Here is a 15,417-nt window from a genome sequence, read left to right as displayed (position 1 = left end):
GAAAGCCAATTTGTCACTAAAATATGGCATACATGAAATTAAAGGATCGCACACCGGTGTTGGGACACATTGTATATATCATGTAATAAAATCTGGTGGTATATGAAGGGGTAACAGACAGGCTGACAGACACGTATTTATCATAGTAGTAAAATTTTTTCAAGGATAATACTTTTTCATGTGTAACACTACTATTTTTTTTTATTTCAGATATGTTAATAACAGCGCAAGTATTTTGACAAAATTGGCGTGGTAAGTTAAAATGTGTAATACTCGTAGTCTATTCACATATTATTATACACAGTCTTAAAATCAGAAAATACTTATAGTTTTTGCCAAGCTTTTTCCATCAGAGAATTATCAGAAAAAGCTTTCAGTTCTTGCTATATACTTTTAACGAAAAAAAAAAAAACAATTTCGATACGGATTTGCGTAGGCTCATACCACTCCGTAGTAGGAACAGTCGTAAAATCTCGACTCCAATTCCGTTATCCATGTCGGTTCTAGCTCGAAAAACGATACAAACCTTTAGAGTACAGTTTAATCTCATAGCACTTAAGCGATCTAGAATTTTAAAAGTAAATGTCTTTGATCGCCACTCTATGACTTTTTTTAATTTATTTACTACGTTACTAACGGCCGTTCCCAATATTTGATCTATCTCTGGTTTTGCCCTACTAGAGATAGGAATAGCTCACAATTGACATAAAATATATGTCTCTAATGTCTAATCTGAGCTATTCCTATCTCTAGTAGGGCAAAACCAGAGATAGATCAAATATTGGGAACGGCCGTAAGCCTGACGTGTTACTGAAAAATCTAAATCGTATTTTGTAAGCCTATGGTACTTTTGATCTATCTTCTATTTATATTATTACTAGCTGTCCCGGCAAACGTTTCTTTGCCATATAAAGTATTTCGCCTGTATTTTTTTTTTTATGAAATAAGGGGGCAAAGGAGCAAACGGGTTACCTGATGGAAAGCAACTTCCGTCGCCCATGGACACTCGCAGCATCAGAAGAGCTGCAGGTGCGTTGCCGGCCTTGTAAGAGGGAATAGGTTAATAGGTAAGGGGAGGGTAGGGATGGGAAGGGAAGGGAATAGGGGAGGGTAGGGAAGGGAATAGGGTAGGGGATTGGGCCTCCGGTAAACTCACTCACTCGGCGAAAGACAGCGAAAGCGCTGTTTCACGCCGGTTTTCTGTGAGGACGTGGTATTTCTCCGGTCGAGCCGGCCCATTCGTGCCGAAGCATGGCTCTCCCACGTCAGATATTATTTTATTGAAGTGACTAAATAAGTATATCACCATAGCAACGACCATCGCTATCCCGTCGCACAAACAATGGTCGCCGTCAGTCTCGAGTTGTATAACTTACTATTATTTATTCAACAAATGCAGTTATCAATATAAAAAGTACCCAGTAGCCGATTCTCAGACCCACTGAATATGCATATAAAATTTGGTTAAAATCAGTAAAGCCGTTTCGGAAGAGTACGCGGCCTAATGTGCGAGAATTTTATATATAAGAATTCTAAAATGAATAGAAATGCATTTTTAATTTTGTTAGTCTCGTTAAAACTCAAGAACGGTTGGCAACGGCTGACTCATGGTAGCCCAAGCTTTATATTTGGAGGAAAATAATACAGTCATTTAGTAAACAAAATTGTTAATATAATATTGTAGAGACGGATGCAAAGTTTTATTGTTAATATATATATTTTTTTTTTATGAAATAAGGGGGCAAGCGAGCAAACGGGTCACCTGATGGAAAGCAACTTCCGTCACCCATGGACACTCGAGCATCAGAAGAGCTGCAGGTGCGTTGCCGGCCTTCTAAGGGGTAATAGGGGAGGGTAGGGAAGGGAATAGGGGAGGGTACGGAAGGGAATAGGGGAGGGTAGGGAAAGGAAAAGGGTAGGGGATTGGGCCTCCGGTAAACTCACTTACTCGGCGAAACACAGCGGAAGCGCTGTTTCACGCCGGTTTTCTGTGAGGACGTGGTATTTCTCCGGTCGAGCCGGCCCATTCGTGCCGAAGCATGGCTCTCCCACGTCAAAAATGTAGATACAGATGCAAAGTTGTAACAATTTCTAATTATAAAATTGTACATCATAAAAGGAGGTGTTACTGTGATATATCACTTTTAAAAGTATCTCGATACCACTTTAATCTCGAAGCTGCGACGTAGAGTTTTAAAAGAATCTCGATGGTCAGGGCACTGAGACAAATGGTATCAATGACTCACGGTTTTCTCATTACGGCACTTTATTAAGCACCCGTCGATTTAAAAAATACGCTCCAAATTAAATCCAAACGAATAGGTGCGCTTTATAAGTTAGGTGATAAATATCACTGGAGTTTTGTATGTCTGACTAATTTGCATCTAAATGAAAAAATAATAATATTAAAGTGGACATTGTACCTAGTTGTTCATACGTGGTTAATACGTAATATTAAAATTGGTAGCATTATAGTCGCCTGTATGGCGTTTAGTATCGTAGTATTAAGGCGCTGTGGTTGTTGCAACTAGGTAAAATGGGTTTTTTAAATAACGTTTTTAGTAAAGGAAATGACATTATTTAAGTATAAAATAAGTACAGTTTTAAAATTGAGAAAATTTCCTATACGCAAAGGTATATCAGTACACAATTTGAAAAATTCTGCTCGATAGAAAAAAATCTCAAAGATGACTGTTATAACGCTGTTTTTCATATTTAAATCATTTTATGGCTAAATTACACACTTTCTAGAAAAAACAAAAAATGTAGTATATGTGTCGTAACCTAACGTAAACGATTGGATATATTTGATTTATGTAATACTAAAAACAAAAGGTTTTTACTCCTATTTTCTATAATATATTCGTAACCGCCACTGTACTATCAGAGAAGTTGATTCCTAGGCAGATGGGGGATCAACGTAGTTTGGTCGCGTTACGTCAAACCCAGCAGCAGCAGCAGCAGACCAGCAGACAGATCACAATTAACATTGAATTGACATGATCCGACCAAATGACGTTGGTCTGTCTACTGCATAGGATTCAATTTCCTCGATGGTACAAGGCACGCTGATATGAATGTTATTTTAATGTACTTAACATCGATATTCAACCTCTGTGGCTCAGCGGTGAGCGCGTTGGTGGCTCAAACCGGGGGTCGAGGGTTCGAATCCCGCCGACGGAACAAAAAGTTTTCAAAGTTCCTGGGGTCATGGATGTGTATTAAATATGTGTATCTTATAATAAAAAAATCTTAAATATGTGTATAGTATAAAAGTATTGAATATATTTCCGTTGTCTGGTACCTGTAACACAAGTCCATCAGGTACTTACCACGGGGCCAGACTGACGTGGTGTGAAGCGTCAATAGATATTATTATTATTATTCGTACTGACAGACATCGACCTGCTAATTTTAGGGACTACTGGGCCTTCAGATTAAAGATGTCAATAATTGTTCTGGCTAAGCCCAGGCACCTGCACCAACTCTATAGTACCATAATCATCTACATAAGATAAGCATAGGTTTTCAGTAAATCTGTAATATTTTTGTGTTTCAGCAGCACGATATACCATCGTAGGAGACGGAGAGATAGCCACCTCTCACACTAGAGTTTTCAGATTACGTATCCACTATGTAGTAAATTTTATGTTTTGTTGTTGGTATCTCAGGGGGGTGCCCTATAAAGAAACCCATTCTCATTCCGATTTGGCCTTAAGGGATGAATTTGTAATAACACTTCTGGGACACTCGGGTGAGAAAGTTTTTCACATTTTCTTTATTTATATTTTTTGCTTTTAAAGTTTATACAAACGTTCGTTCCTTTACCCCCTTAAGGGCTGAATTTCCATTGTTATCTAGACGAAAACACTTTCTGTTTTAATGCAGTTGTTTATCTTAATCTTGTTTGTTTAATATTGCTAGTGATATAACAAAAATATATTGTTTTAGTTTCCACAAATTATAATATTACTAAACGCCGCCCGCAACATCTTTTATCGCGCGGGGATCATACATTTTCCCGGGACTCAATGTATCTCCGTTCCGAATTTCAGCAAAATCGGTTCAGCGGTTTGGGCGTGAAAAGGTAACAGACAGACAGACAGACACACTTTCGCATTTCTACTAATAGTATGGTCGATTATTGCTTGGCCAAAAATTACTTTTAAATGCAATCGAACACAATAAAGATTATTTAATTATTTATTACATAAATGAAGAATAATAATTTTAAGAAGTAAGTATCTACCTAGTTGACGTGCCCAAACCATAGAAACAAACAAAGAAACTCATTTTGAATTCATTAATACTTAATTTGAATCGTTTGTTTTAAAATAGGTTTGTGTCCATACTTTACATAATATTATGAATACGAGTGTTCATCTACCTGTCAGTCTGTGTCCTACCCAAACGCGATTTGAACGAAATCATATACTTTGGAACTCAAGGAAGGATTATTTATTATTCTACTTTTTATGTCAGAAAATTGTAGTTAAAAAAAACCGGCCAAGTGCGAGTTGGACTCGCCCATGAAGGATTCCGCAGCAGCAATAAGGTTTATTTCTATGAAATTAAAAGGTTTTTGATTTATTTTTATATTTCAGTGGATTTAATTAAAGTTAGACTTTGGAAGAGTCTCTCTCGTAAACTATTCAGGTTGGAAAAAAATGATATTAAAAACCTCAATATAATTTTTTAAGTCCTATCCATAGATACCCCACTCGCATAGGTTAGACGAAAAAAATTTTTTTTGTTTCAGTTGTACCCCTAAAATTTTTGATAGTTTTTCCATTTTTTTTCCAAGTTTCAATTGTAAAGCTCTTATAGTTCCGCAGAAAAGTGGCTGTGACATACGGACGGACAGACAGACAGACATGACGAATCTATAAGGGTTCCGTTTTTTGCCATTTGGCTACGGAACCCTAAAAAATGAGTTCCTGCGAAAACGATGCTATTAAAGAAAAATACATTATACAGTGTGTTAGTGTAAACACCGTTATCCATGAAACCATAAAATGAGCCCGTCAAAATGAACAACTTTTTCTATAAGAACAATGCTGGGAACTCAAAAAAAAAATGCCCGGATCGACAATTTGTATGGGTATGAAGACGGATTTTTTTGAGTTCCCAGCATTGTTCTCATAGATAAAGTTGTTCATTTTGACGGTCTCATTTGATGGTTTCAAGGATATCGGTGTTTACGCTAACATCTTTTTTTTTTAAGAAATAAGGAGGCAAAGGAGCAAACGGGTAACCTGATGGAAAGTAACTTCCGTCGCCCATGGACACTCGCAGCATCAGAAAAGCTGCAGGTGCGTTGCCGGCCTTTTAAGAGAGAATAGGGTAATAGGGGAGGGTAGGGATGGGAAGGGAAGGGAATAGGGGAGGGTAGGGAAGGGAATAGGGTAGGGGATTTGGCCTCCGGTAAACTCACTCAGTCGGCGAAACACAGCGCAAGCGCTGTTTCACGCCGATTTTATGTGAGAACGTGGTATTTCTAAGGTCGAGCCGGCCCATTCGTGCCGAAGCATGTCTCTTCCACGTCTTTTATATAAATATATTATATGAAATTTAAACCACAGCTTCTATGAGGCTCTTTATTTCTATAAAATAGGCTAATAAATTTCTGATTACATAATATTATTATGAGATATTTTCCCAACAGTGGACAACAATAGATGACCTAATTACCTTCTCTACCTTACTGGGGGATGGATTTATAATATACGTTACAACAGATAGATTAATAATATTTTATTACCTAATAAGGTAAAAATCGGCCAAGTGCGAGTTGGACTCGCGCACGAAGAGTTATGTACCGCAATAGAGCAAAAATAGGCTGAAAATTGTGTTTTTTGTATAGGAGCCCTCCTAAATTATTTTATTTATTTAAATTTTATTACAAATTATTATTTTCAAATAAAACTGAGTATTTCGTGATTATTTCAAGTGCCTATGAATTGTCGTTATTTGATATCGAGCAAAAAATTGCAAAACAACATGTTTGTTGTATTGCCCCCTTAAACATTTAATTTATTTTATTTTTAGTATTTGTTGTTATAGCGGTAACAGATATACACAATCTGTGAAAATTCAGAAGTCCAGCTATAGCGGTTCTTGAGTTACATCTTGGAGACACATAGACAGACAGACGGACAGACGGACAGACATCGAAGTATTGGTAATAGGGTCCCGTTTTGCCCTTTGAGTACGGAACCCTACAAATACAGGGTATAACAAAGCAAAGTGGTAATACTTTAGGATGTGAAACCCTTATAATTATTATAAAGTTCACTGTGAAAAATGCAGCGCTAAAATAGTTTTTTTTTTGCAATTTGTAAGAGCTTAAAAAAGCTACTCCATCAACCCTACTGATTCCAAAGTGAACTCTATTTAGGGAACTAACACACCCTAAAGTACTTATACTTTCTTCTGTGACGTCTTTTACATCAATATTTTCATGCTAGACGGCAGCACCGGCACAGACAGTGAAAAAAAACTTGAGAGGTGTCAAGGGACACCCGGATGGAACGAAGTTATAAAATATAGGAGTCTATTTCTCAATATTAGAGATCACCCAGTGGTCGAAATTCGACCTCAAATAAAAAATGAAATAAGGGGCAAACGAGCAAACGGGTCACCTGATGGAAAGCAACTTCCGTCGCCCATGGACACTCGCAGCATCAGAAGAGCTGCAGGTGCGTTGCCAGCCTTTTAAAAGGGAATAGGGTAATGGGGGGGGGGGGGGGGGGGATGGAAATAGGGGAGGGTAGGGAAGGGAAAAGGGTACGGGATTGGGCCTCCGGTAAACTCACTCACTCTGCGAAACACAGCGCAAGCGCTGTTTCACGCCGGTTTTCTGTGAGCCCCTGGTATTTCTCCGGTCGAGCCGGCCCATTCGTGCCAAAGTGTGGCTCTCCCACGTCAAAAATTGTTTGACGCATTATGAGAATACCGTACATTTTTCATATTGGATCAAAGTTGTATGTTGGAATAAGCAGAAAGGTTCAAAACCTACGGTTACCTAAAGTTATGTAACAAAATATTATAATTGCTATGGTTCACGAGGTCAAATCAATGCTTACCCTTACCCTTTTCGGGCGCACGTGTATTCTTAAGGTAAAAATGTAACCTCTTGAGAATTTATGAATACGTTTGGATAAGAATGTTTGTATAAATAAAATTATGTCATAGTGAGTGATGGGATGCAATATCTTCTTTACTTTCAAAAGATATAACATAAAGCTGTTCGGCAAACGCTGTTTTACCATAGCTTTTGTGCAAATGTACTTGAGAGACTCAAAGAAAAACCTTCTAACCGGGCCAAGAGTTATTTCATACGATGTAATCACAATTTCTTTAAAAGCCCCCAAATTCAATTGCGCGTTTTAGGATTGCGCATTATTTGGTTTACCGTAGTTATAATTTATTTTATAAATTTTCTTTTATAATTAACTGTTATATTTTAGGGTATAAAACAGATGCTAGCATGTTTTAAACAGTGTGTGTACTGTTTCTACACTTAAATTTTGAACTAATATTATTACAGGACAAAAAATGTTGTTAAAAGATTCATTATCGATTTTCTTGTTATAAACGTGATCTTGTGTCTGGGTTAGTGCGTTCAGTAATTGATTCGGAGATTCTATAGTGATCCTTATGTGGTTGGCATAAAAGTGCTGTTACAGGCAAAATAACAATGAACGCATTGTCATACAAAACCAATATCGTACGCTTTAGTTTTTATTCTCCTTTGTTCAAGTTTTTTATTTTCGTTCAGTCATATTGTTTGTGATTCAAGCATTTTTGTAGCAAATCGAAAAACCGAAAGTTGCAAGAGTTTCGAAGCCGTTGAATTTTTTTTTTTAATAAAAATGATTTGAACGACGAGAATACTTACAAAATTTGACGATTTTTGCACACCTATTTTCTCCTATGAATTATGATTGTAAGTACCAATAATTTAAAATTTACCTCTAATGGGGTAAAACAGTCATCAACATCGCTCCAACTTCTTTTCCTACTCCTTTACTGTTCATGTAGTCAGATTGTGGATTTCCCTTTCCCATGCCATCCGTGATAGTCCTACTATTACTGTCTTTAAAAGACCCTTGAAGGAGCACTACCTCAATTCTGAATCCAGCCATGTTTATTAAATATACATATTATATCAATATTTTATTATTAATATAGTAAGTATGTTATTATTATTATTTTAATTTAGTTATTTTTTGTTTTACATATAATACTGTATAACATAGTAATAATTTAGTTGTATATTTCATTTGTGTATATCATGCACACCCTATCTGATGTTTTCTGATCAAATTTCTCTTCTTAGGTCTACTGGAAGAAATCTCTTTAGAGATAAGCAGTATCTGTGTCGTCTTTATAAGTAATAATTTTTTGACGTGGGAGAGCCATGCTTCGGCACGAATGGGCCGGCTCGACCGGGGAAATACCACGTCCTCACAGAAAACCGGCGTGAAACAGCGCTTGCGCTGTGTTTCGCCGAGTGAGTGAGTTTACCGGAGGCCCAATCCCCTATCCTATTCCCTTCCCTACCCTCCCTTATTCCGTTCCCTTTCCATCCCTACCTTCCCCTATTACCCTATTCCCTCTTAAAAGGCCGGCAACGCACCTGCAGCTCTTCTGATGCTGCGAGTGTCCATGGGCAACGGAAGTTGCTTTCCATCAGGTGACCCGTTTGCTCATTTGCCCCCTTATCTCATTAAAAAAAAAAAAAACTTGTTACATGTTTTTGTGTGCAATAAACGGTCAAAATAAAAATAAATAAAATAATAAATAAACAGTGGATTAAAGTTTATAATACAATCTAATTATTGTACTAGTATAATTCAAGACGTCAGTGGAAGAATAAAGTAAGTAACATGAAAAAACTTCCCGTTTTTTTGCTTAAATGGAGGCTTTAGGGGCCGGAAAATTATTTGAAATAGAAAAACTGTGCATTATATTATGTGTAGCCAGATATATTAGCCAGGTGATGAAGTAGATAAGTTACAAGTTTTTTGAAAATAATAAGGGAAAAAATGAGTTATTGTCCGTAATATGTTACGAAATGTTATATACTTGTTCGATTCTTCCACTCACGTCTTCTTAAGAATATATTTTTATGACTATTGCAACAAACATAATATCAATATTCGTTTTATAATTTATAAGTTATGAATAGTTATTATATTTTAGCTTGTTTTGTTTATCAAAGTTATAAAATTTTACAACAGCCAAATCCAGGGCGTTGATCACAGTCATGATTCAGTAATTGGAAAACCCAGCACGTTATAAAATAGCTGGGATTTCTTTGGACTCTAATTAAGTATGTTTACCTCATTAGCACGATTCCCTAATGGCTGCCACAGACGTTTAAGTAATTTGAATCAGTAGAAGAAATAAATAAATATTATGAATGTGAAAGTGTCACTGTCTGTTACCTTTTCAAAACGGCAGACTGAGATGATTTAGAAAATTGATATACTTTTAAGTTTTTGTTGCGAAAATAAAAAGAAAAAAAGCAACGTTGCACTTCAGGAGTGCCGGCAGAATGAAAAACGAAATAATAAGAGTAGGCATGAGCGTACCCAAGTAGTGGCAGGGGGGGCAGCTGCACCCCCCCTAGAAGACAAAATAAACGTCAATTTTCCTGGCAAGTGGGAATTAATAACGTACGTTACGTAATCTGCGCAAAATGAAGTGTTGGAAACAAAATATCTTTGAGCTACCAACAGCCCACCAACTGAGCCACAGAGGTCGTCAAGAAAAGGGGACCTACTCGCCTAACGACTTACGAACTTTTTATCAGTTCATACTTCATACACACGCTGTATTTTGGATTCGTAGAAAGATTTCTTATTTCTCTCATTTAGGAAGTTCTTCCCCGAAATTAACAAGTTTTTCACAAGTTAGGGAACTTGTCGTTTTTCGGGTCGGTGACAACGTCTCCGTCTCCAAGTTTGAGCTGACAGCTGCTTCGTATCCGGTAAATTTATCTCGATGTGGCCCATTGAGTTTGTTTCGCCGACGAGGTCAGGTAAATACAAAAGATTTTTTCGACTGGTGAACGCTGTTAAAGGCAGTTACAGTACATTGAGTCAGTCAGTGCTGACCTGGCCACTGCCATAGTGTAAATTGATTTCAAGTCAGCGCAATGCACTAATGACAACCACTCGATGTAAATCTGCCTTTGCATATGGCAGTGGCCTGGTCAGTACTGACACGGCATGCAGTGGACTGACGTCAGTTACTGACTCAATGTAAATGCTTTAATGATTTTTAGCTGTCTTCCATAAAGCTTCGCGCATTGTGTGAGAGAGTAGCAGGGCGGGGCATTTTCCATACAAGTTTTAGACCGAGTGCGCTATGGGTCACAAAACTAGTTTGAAAATGCGGCCCGCCCCGCAGCACCCCGTCAAAATACGCGCGAAGATTAAAAGGGACTGGGGGTATAAAGCTGATTGTCATTACCGTTTTTGGAAATCCCTGATACTGGCGCAAACGTTTGTTTTTCTTCACGCGCGAACACGCTGGTTTAAAATGTACGAGCGGAATTCTTTCCATTTGGAGAAAAGGAAACGTGTGCGTCAGTTAATGTATTTTCTACTGACCCAATTGATTAGGATGTCCGAATATGGAAATTGAAAACGGAAAACGTATGCGGCCAGACTTATTTATTTATCGTCGGAAAATTTACTGCTAAGACGTTTATGACGATCAAAATAATATTATATTGAATATATTATCTGTAACTAATTTTGCCGCACTTAATAAAGTTTACGTACTCACACCCAATCAAAGTAACATATCCATACTAATATTATAAATGCGAAAGTGTGTCTGTCTGTCTGTTACCTCTTCACGCCCAAACCGCTGAACCGATTTTGCTGAAATTTGGCATGGAGATGCTTTGAGTCCCGGGAAAGGACATAGTATACTTTTTGTCCCGGAAAAATGTACGGTTCTCGCGAGATAAACGAGTTTTGGCGCAACTTATAGTTTCATATATTTTCAATTTGCGAAAAAGTCGTAAACAATCGCAGCTTTGAGCCAATAGCATGGCAGGTACGAGACTTTTCCGGCTCAAAAATGGAACCGTACATTTTGTGAATCAATTGCATAGTAAACAATATTATCCCTTCTCAAAATTGCACCAAATTCACAACTGTACCAAAAACGGTTCAGCAGTTTCTGTCTTGTGATACATTTTGCATCATTTCAGGAAGGATAATAAAATTTTACCTCCGTGCGTATTATCCGGAACCCTCTGTAAGTGCCTCCCCGCGATATAAAATCATAATATGATACCCCAGAAACTAATTGGAAAGGTCTGTATCATCATCATCTTTGGCTTATAAAGTGCATCTGTTTGTCTATTAGCTCTTCACGCAAAATTTTTACCAGAAGACACAGCTCTGGCAAGATGCACGATTCCCACACTATGTATATATTTTACGATATTGCGGGCAATAATTAATAAATTAGATATTATTATACCAATAATAATTTAGAAATTATAAATACTTCAAAACTTTTAACTAAAATCCTTACTTTTTGAATACGAAAGTTTGTGTTCATGGATTTATTTTCTTGTTCACGAAATAACTACTGAATTTATTTTAGCGGCATTTGGTATAATAGCAGCTTAGATTCAATACTACATAAGAGCTGAGATTGGTAGCATCAACATTTTTCGTTAATTTTTCAGGCGTTAAAATTCGTAAGCATCGTCTAATGTTCAGGTTATACTTGAATACTTGTTAGGTTAGATATTATTCGTTTAGTTATACATGTAGATAAAAAATATAATATTAGGTATAATATTTTTGACATTTAAACGAACAGCTGTTTTTCTTGCATAATTATTTGTTACTCGATTCAAACGGTTAGCAAAACATAGATACTCACATATCGAAAATGTCTCCAAACTCGAACTATAAGCACAACACTAGCACAGCACAGCACTAATTAGCTATCGACAAAAAAGTCCCCGCACTATCGATAAAGCGTTCGATTTTCGAATTTTTTCGTAATCATTCCCCCGCGTTGTCGAGCCTGTCACAGCGTTAGGAACACTGAACAGTGTGGACCGGGCCGTGTTTCTTGATATCTGCCTCTCTGTCCCTCGCGCACGGATTTTCGGCCGCGCGATCCAGCGTCCCGCTCGCACGCCCTGAAAGCGTAGAGTACTCATAATACGTATAGGTCAATATGAAACCTCCTCGGGTGCTGGAGGCTGCAATTAGGGTGTCAACGGTCGCAAAAAACGGGCAGGATCGTGACGTCACGAGCAAAAATTGTGACCCCTGGAAGTGGAGGGTTTATATCGTTAAGTGAAAATGTTAAATGTTTTTAGCAGTGGAGAAGCGAGCCGCTGCGCAAGTTACTAGGCGCTAGTTTATGAGTAGCTAACTAGTATGTAAGTTTAGTCTTATTACAACAGAATGTTGTGCTGTATTTATAATGACAATCTGAAATGATTATGAACGAAAATTTTAGTTAATCCCAAGTCTAAGGGCCTGTTTCGCCACTTTCCGATAAGGGCCGAATAGGCTATCTACCACTTAACTTGACAGATGAAGTATGGAGAATCTGTCAAAAAAGCTGTGAATAGCCTATTCGGCACTTTGTCAGAAAGTGGTGAAACAGGCCCTAAGTAAAAAAAAAATCTTATAAGTTGGTAGGGTAGGTAAAAATTAATTTCACTTTCATTTGTTAGGTCGTGGTAATTATAATTTTTATTCAAAACTGTATCCACAGACCACTAGGTATACAAAATTCACTTACAGGTAACATTCAACTTTTCCATTCTCTAACTCAGTGATTTATAAAAGAAGGAGAGGAAGTTAGCTGTCACTTCACTCGGACAGTCCTGACATCGGCGAATCCTTGTCACCCTACAGTCCTCGCTGGCCGCCGCACCGCGCCTGCGCAAGGCTCCAAACGTCACTGAGCGACTGAGCCTTACATTTCCTTAGCGGAGTTACAGCCGCTCACATACAAAATCACTTCTACACACGCAACCCTTCTCAACACATATAAATAATGACAACTCTGTGAGTGTGTGGCGAGGGTAATACACTGCTGGTTTTGCTATTTACGTGCTATACAGATGAGGAGGTACACCCGCAATGTATGTCGCGGTAATGTTATGATCGCATTCTCCAATATTATTCATGTCTTCGGTGTTGATAATTCCCGAGCCTAGGAGGTGCGAATTGAGTGGAGTATCGATTTAATTAACGTTATACTTACTATCTCGCAAAAACCTAATTAGGTTATAATTAATTGCTAAGTTACTCTAAGTAAAATACAATATTTTGGTCAGACACATGTTTTAATTATCACTATTTTATATTTTGTAAGTACTAGATGATCCGGAAAACTTTGTTTGGCCATTGCGAAAGAACCCTATCTTATAAATTTCTAATTTATGGACTAGGCCGCCTACAGTTCCTTTTTAGATCCTAGCTGGCAAAATATAATAATTTGAAAATTAAAACTTAACAAAGGTCGTGAACCTTAAAGAAGTATAATAGAATCTTAGGAAAATAAATATTAATATAAGGCTTGATCGATTTTGTTGAAATCGTGATCGAGTAGAATATCAATGAATCGACCGACGTCTATTTTTATAAAAAAAAAAAAACAAAATATTCTATCGCAAAACAACAAACGGGCCAGCTACATAGTATATGACATTCTCTTTGGCCAGCTAGTCTTTGTATATCACTCAATAGACTTAACAAATAGAGTCAATTAGTGACGTCACGTTGTCTCTGCTCGTGGCTCTTTGATATTGAGCATTTGATTTTAGAACAATACCGGCTTATATGGTCACAGCTCTGAATCAAAAATCAAAATTAAAAATCAAAAAAATCTTTATTTTCGTTAAATGTACATATTTGCAATGTGGTGGGGTTCGCCTTTTAAGTAGAACTTGTATAAGCGAGACCCGCTCTTTCAGTCTAACATGTATTATTTTAATATTACAGTGATATGCTTGTTTAATAATTAATTTTATTTCATAATACAAAGTGTTAAGTGTAAATTAAATATTTTCTATAATTTTTGACGACCTCTGTGGCTCAGTGGTGAGCGCGTTGGTAGCTCAAGCCGGGGGTCGCGGGCTCGAATCCCGCCGACGGAACAAAAAGTTTTCAATGTTCCCGGGTCTGGATGTGTATTAAATATGTGTATGATATAATAAAAAATCTTAAATATATGTATAGTATAAAAGTATTAAATATATATCCGTTGTCTGGTACCTGTAACACAAGTCCTTTAGGTACTTAGCACGGGGCCAGACTGACGTGGTGTGAAGCGTCCATAGATATTATATATTATTATTAATGATTAAAAAAAAATAAAAAATTTAGTTTGTGTGTGTTTATGTGTATGTATGTATCGGAATGTTAAAGATGTAATTCAAATATCATGTATTTTCATATGCATACTAATATTGTAAATGCAAAAGTGACTGTCTTTCTGTTACCTCTTCACAAACCAAACAGCTGAACCGATTTCGCTGTTTGGTATGGAGATTATTGGAGTCCCAGGAAACTTTATATGCCGGAAAAATGAATTTTAAGTTTTGTTACTGTAGCTAAAACTCGAGAATAGCTGAACCGATTCGGCAAATTTTAGTCTTAATATATTCGTGGAAATTCAGTGTAAGTATTCCGAGGAAATTGATACGAAGTTTATCGGTTCTAGTAGGTATATTTATACGTGGGAGAGCCATGCTTCGGCACGAATGGGCCGGCTCGACCGGAGAAATACCACTTTCTCACAGAAAACCGGTGTGAAACAGCGCTTGCGCTGTGTTTCGCCGAGTGAGTGAGTTTACCGGAGGCCCAATCCCCTACCCTATTCCCTTCCCTACCCTCCCCTATTCCCTTCCCTTCCCATCCCTATCCTCCTATATTACCCTATCCCCTCTTATAAGGCCGGCAACGCACCTGCAGTTCTTCTGATGCTGCGAGTGTCCATGGGCGACGGAAGTTGCTTTCCATCAGGTGACCCGTTTGCTCGTTTGCCCCCTTATTTCATTAAAAAAAAAAAAAAAACTATTGTCAACGTGTTCATTGACAGGCTAATTACGAATTCGGCAGCCTGGGCTTCCAAAAAAAACCAAAAATTATAAACTGCTGATGTGTTTCCTCGTAGGCGATGGCGTTGACCGGGCACGTGTGGCTGCATCAGCATTCTCCTTTAGAGGTCCGTGCGTAATTGGCGGTAAATAAACCTCAAAAACGATTGGATTGATTTTAATGAAATTCATATTGACATATTCCTCCGAAATAGCTTGACCGATCGCGCTGTTAAAGTTAGTTCTGCTTTGAGGAAGGAATACAAGATGTATTATAGAACAATAACATTTGCCGGATCAGCTACGTAGTTCAT

General features: G+C 37.6%; 1 protein-coding gene across 1 annotated transcript in view; it reads right to left on the bottom strand.

Annotated features, from left to right (window-relative positions):
- LOC121729629 (neuroligin-4, X-linked-like) overlaps nucleotides 1–12,071 on the bottom strand; it is a 106,242-nt gene extending 94,171 nt beyond the window's left edge. Inside the window, exon 1 of the mRNA XM_042118199.1 lies at nucleotides 11,920–12,071. The gene's annotated coding sequence lies outside the window, so the exon portion shown is untranslated. The remainder of the gene's footprint in view (nucleotides 1–11,919) is intronic.
- Between the last annotated feature and the right edge of the window lie 3,346 nt (nucleotides 12,072–15,417).

Source organism: Aricia agestis, chromosome 8 (assembly GCF_905147365.1).
Source record: "Aricia agestis chromosome 8, ilAriAges1.1, whole genome shotgun sequence".
Classification (NCBI taxonomy): domain Eukaryota; kingdom Metazoa; phylum Arthropoda; class Insecta; order Lepidoptera; family Lycaenidae; genus Aricia; species Aricia agestis.
This window is presented reverse-complemented; position numbering and strand designations above follow the sequence as displayed.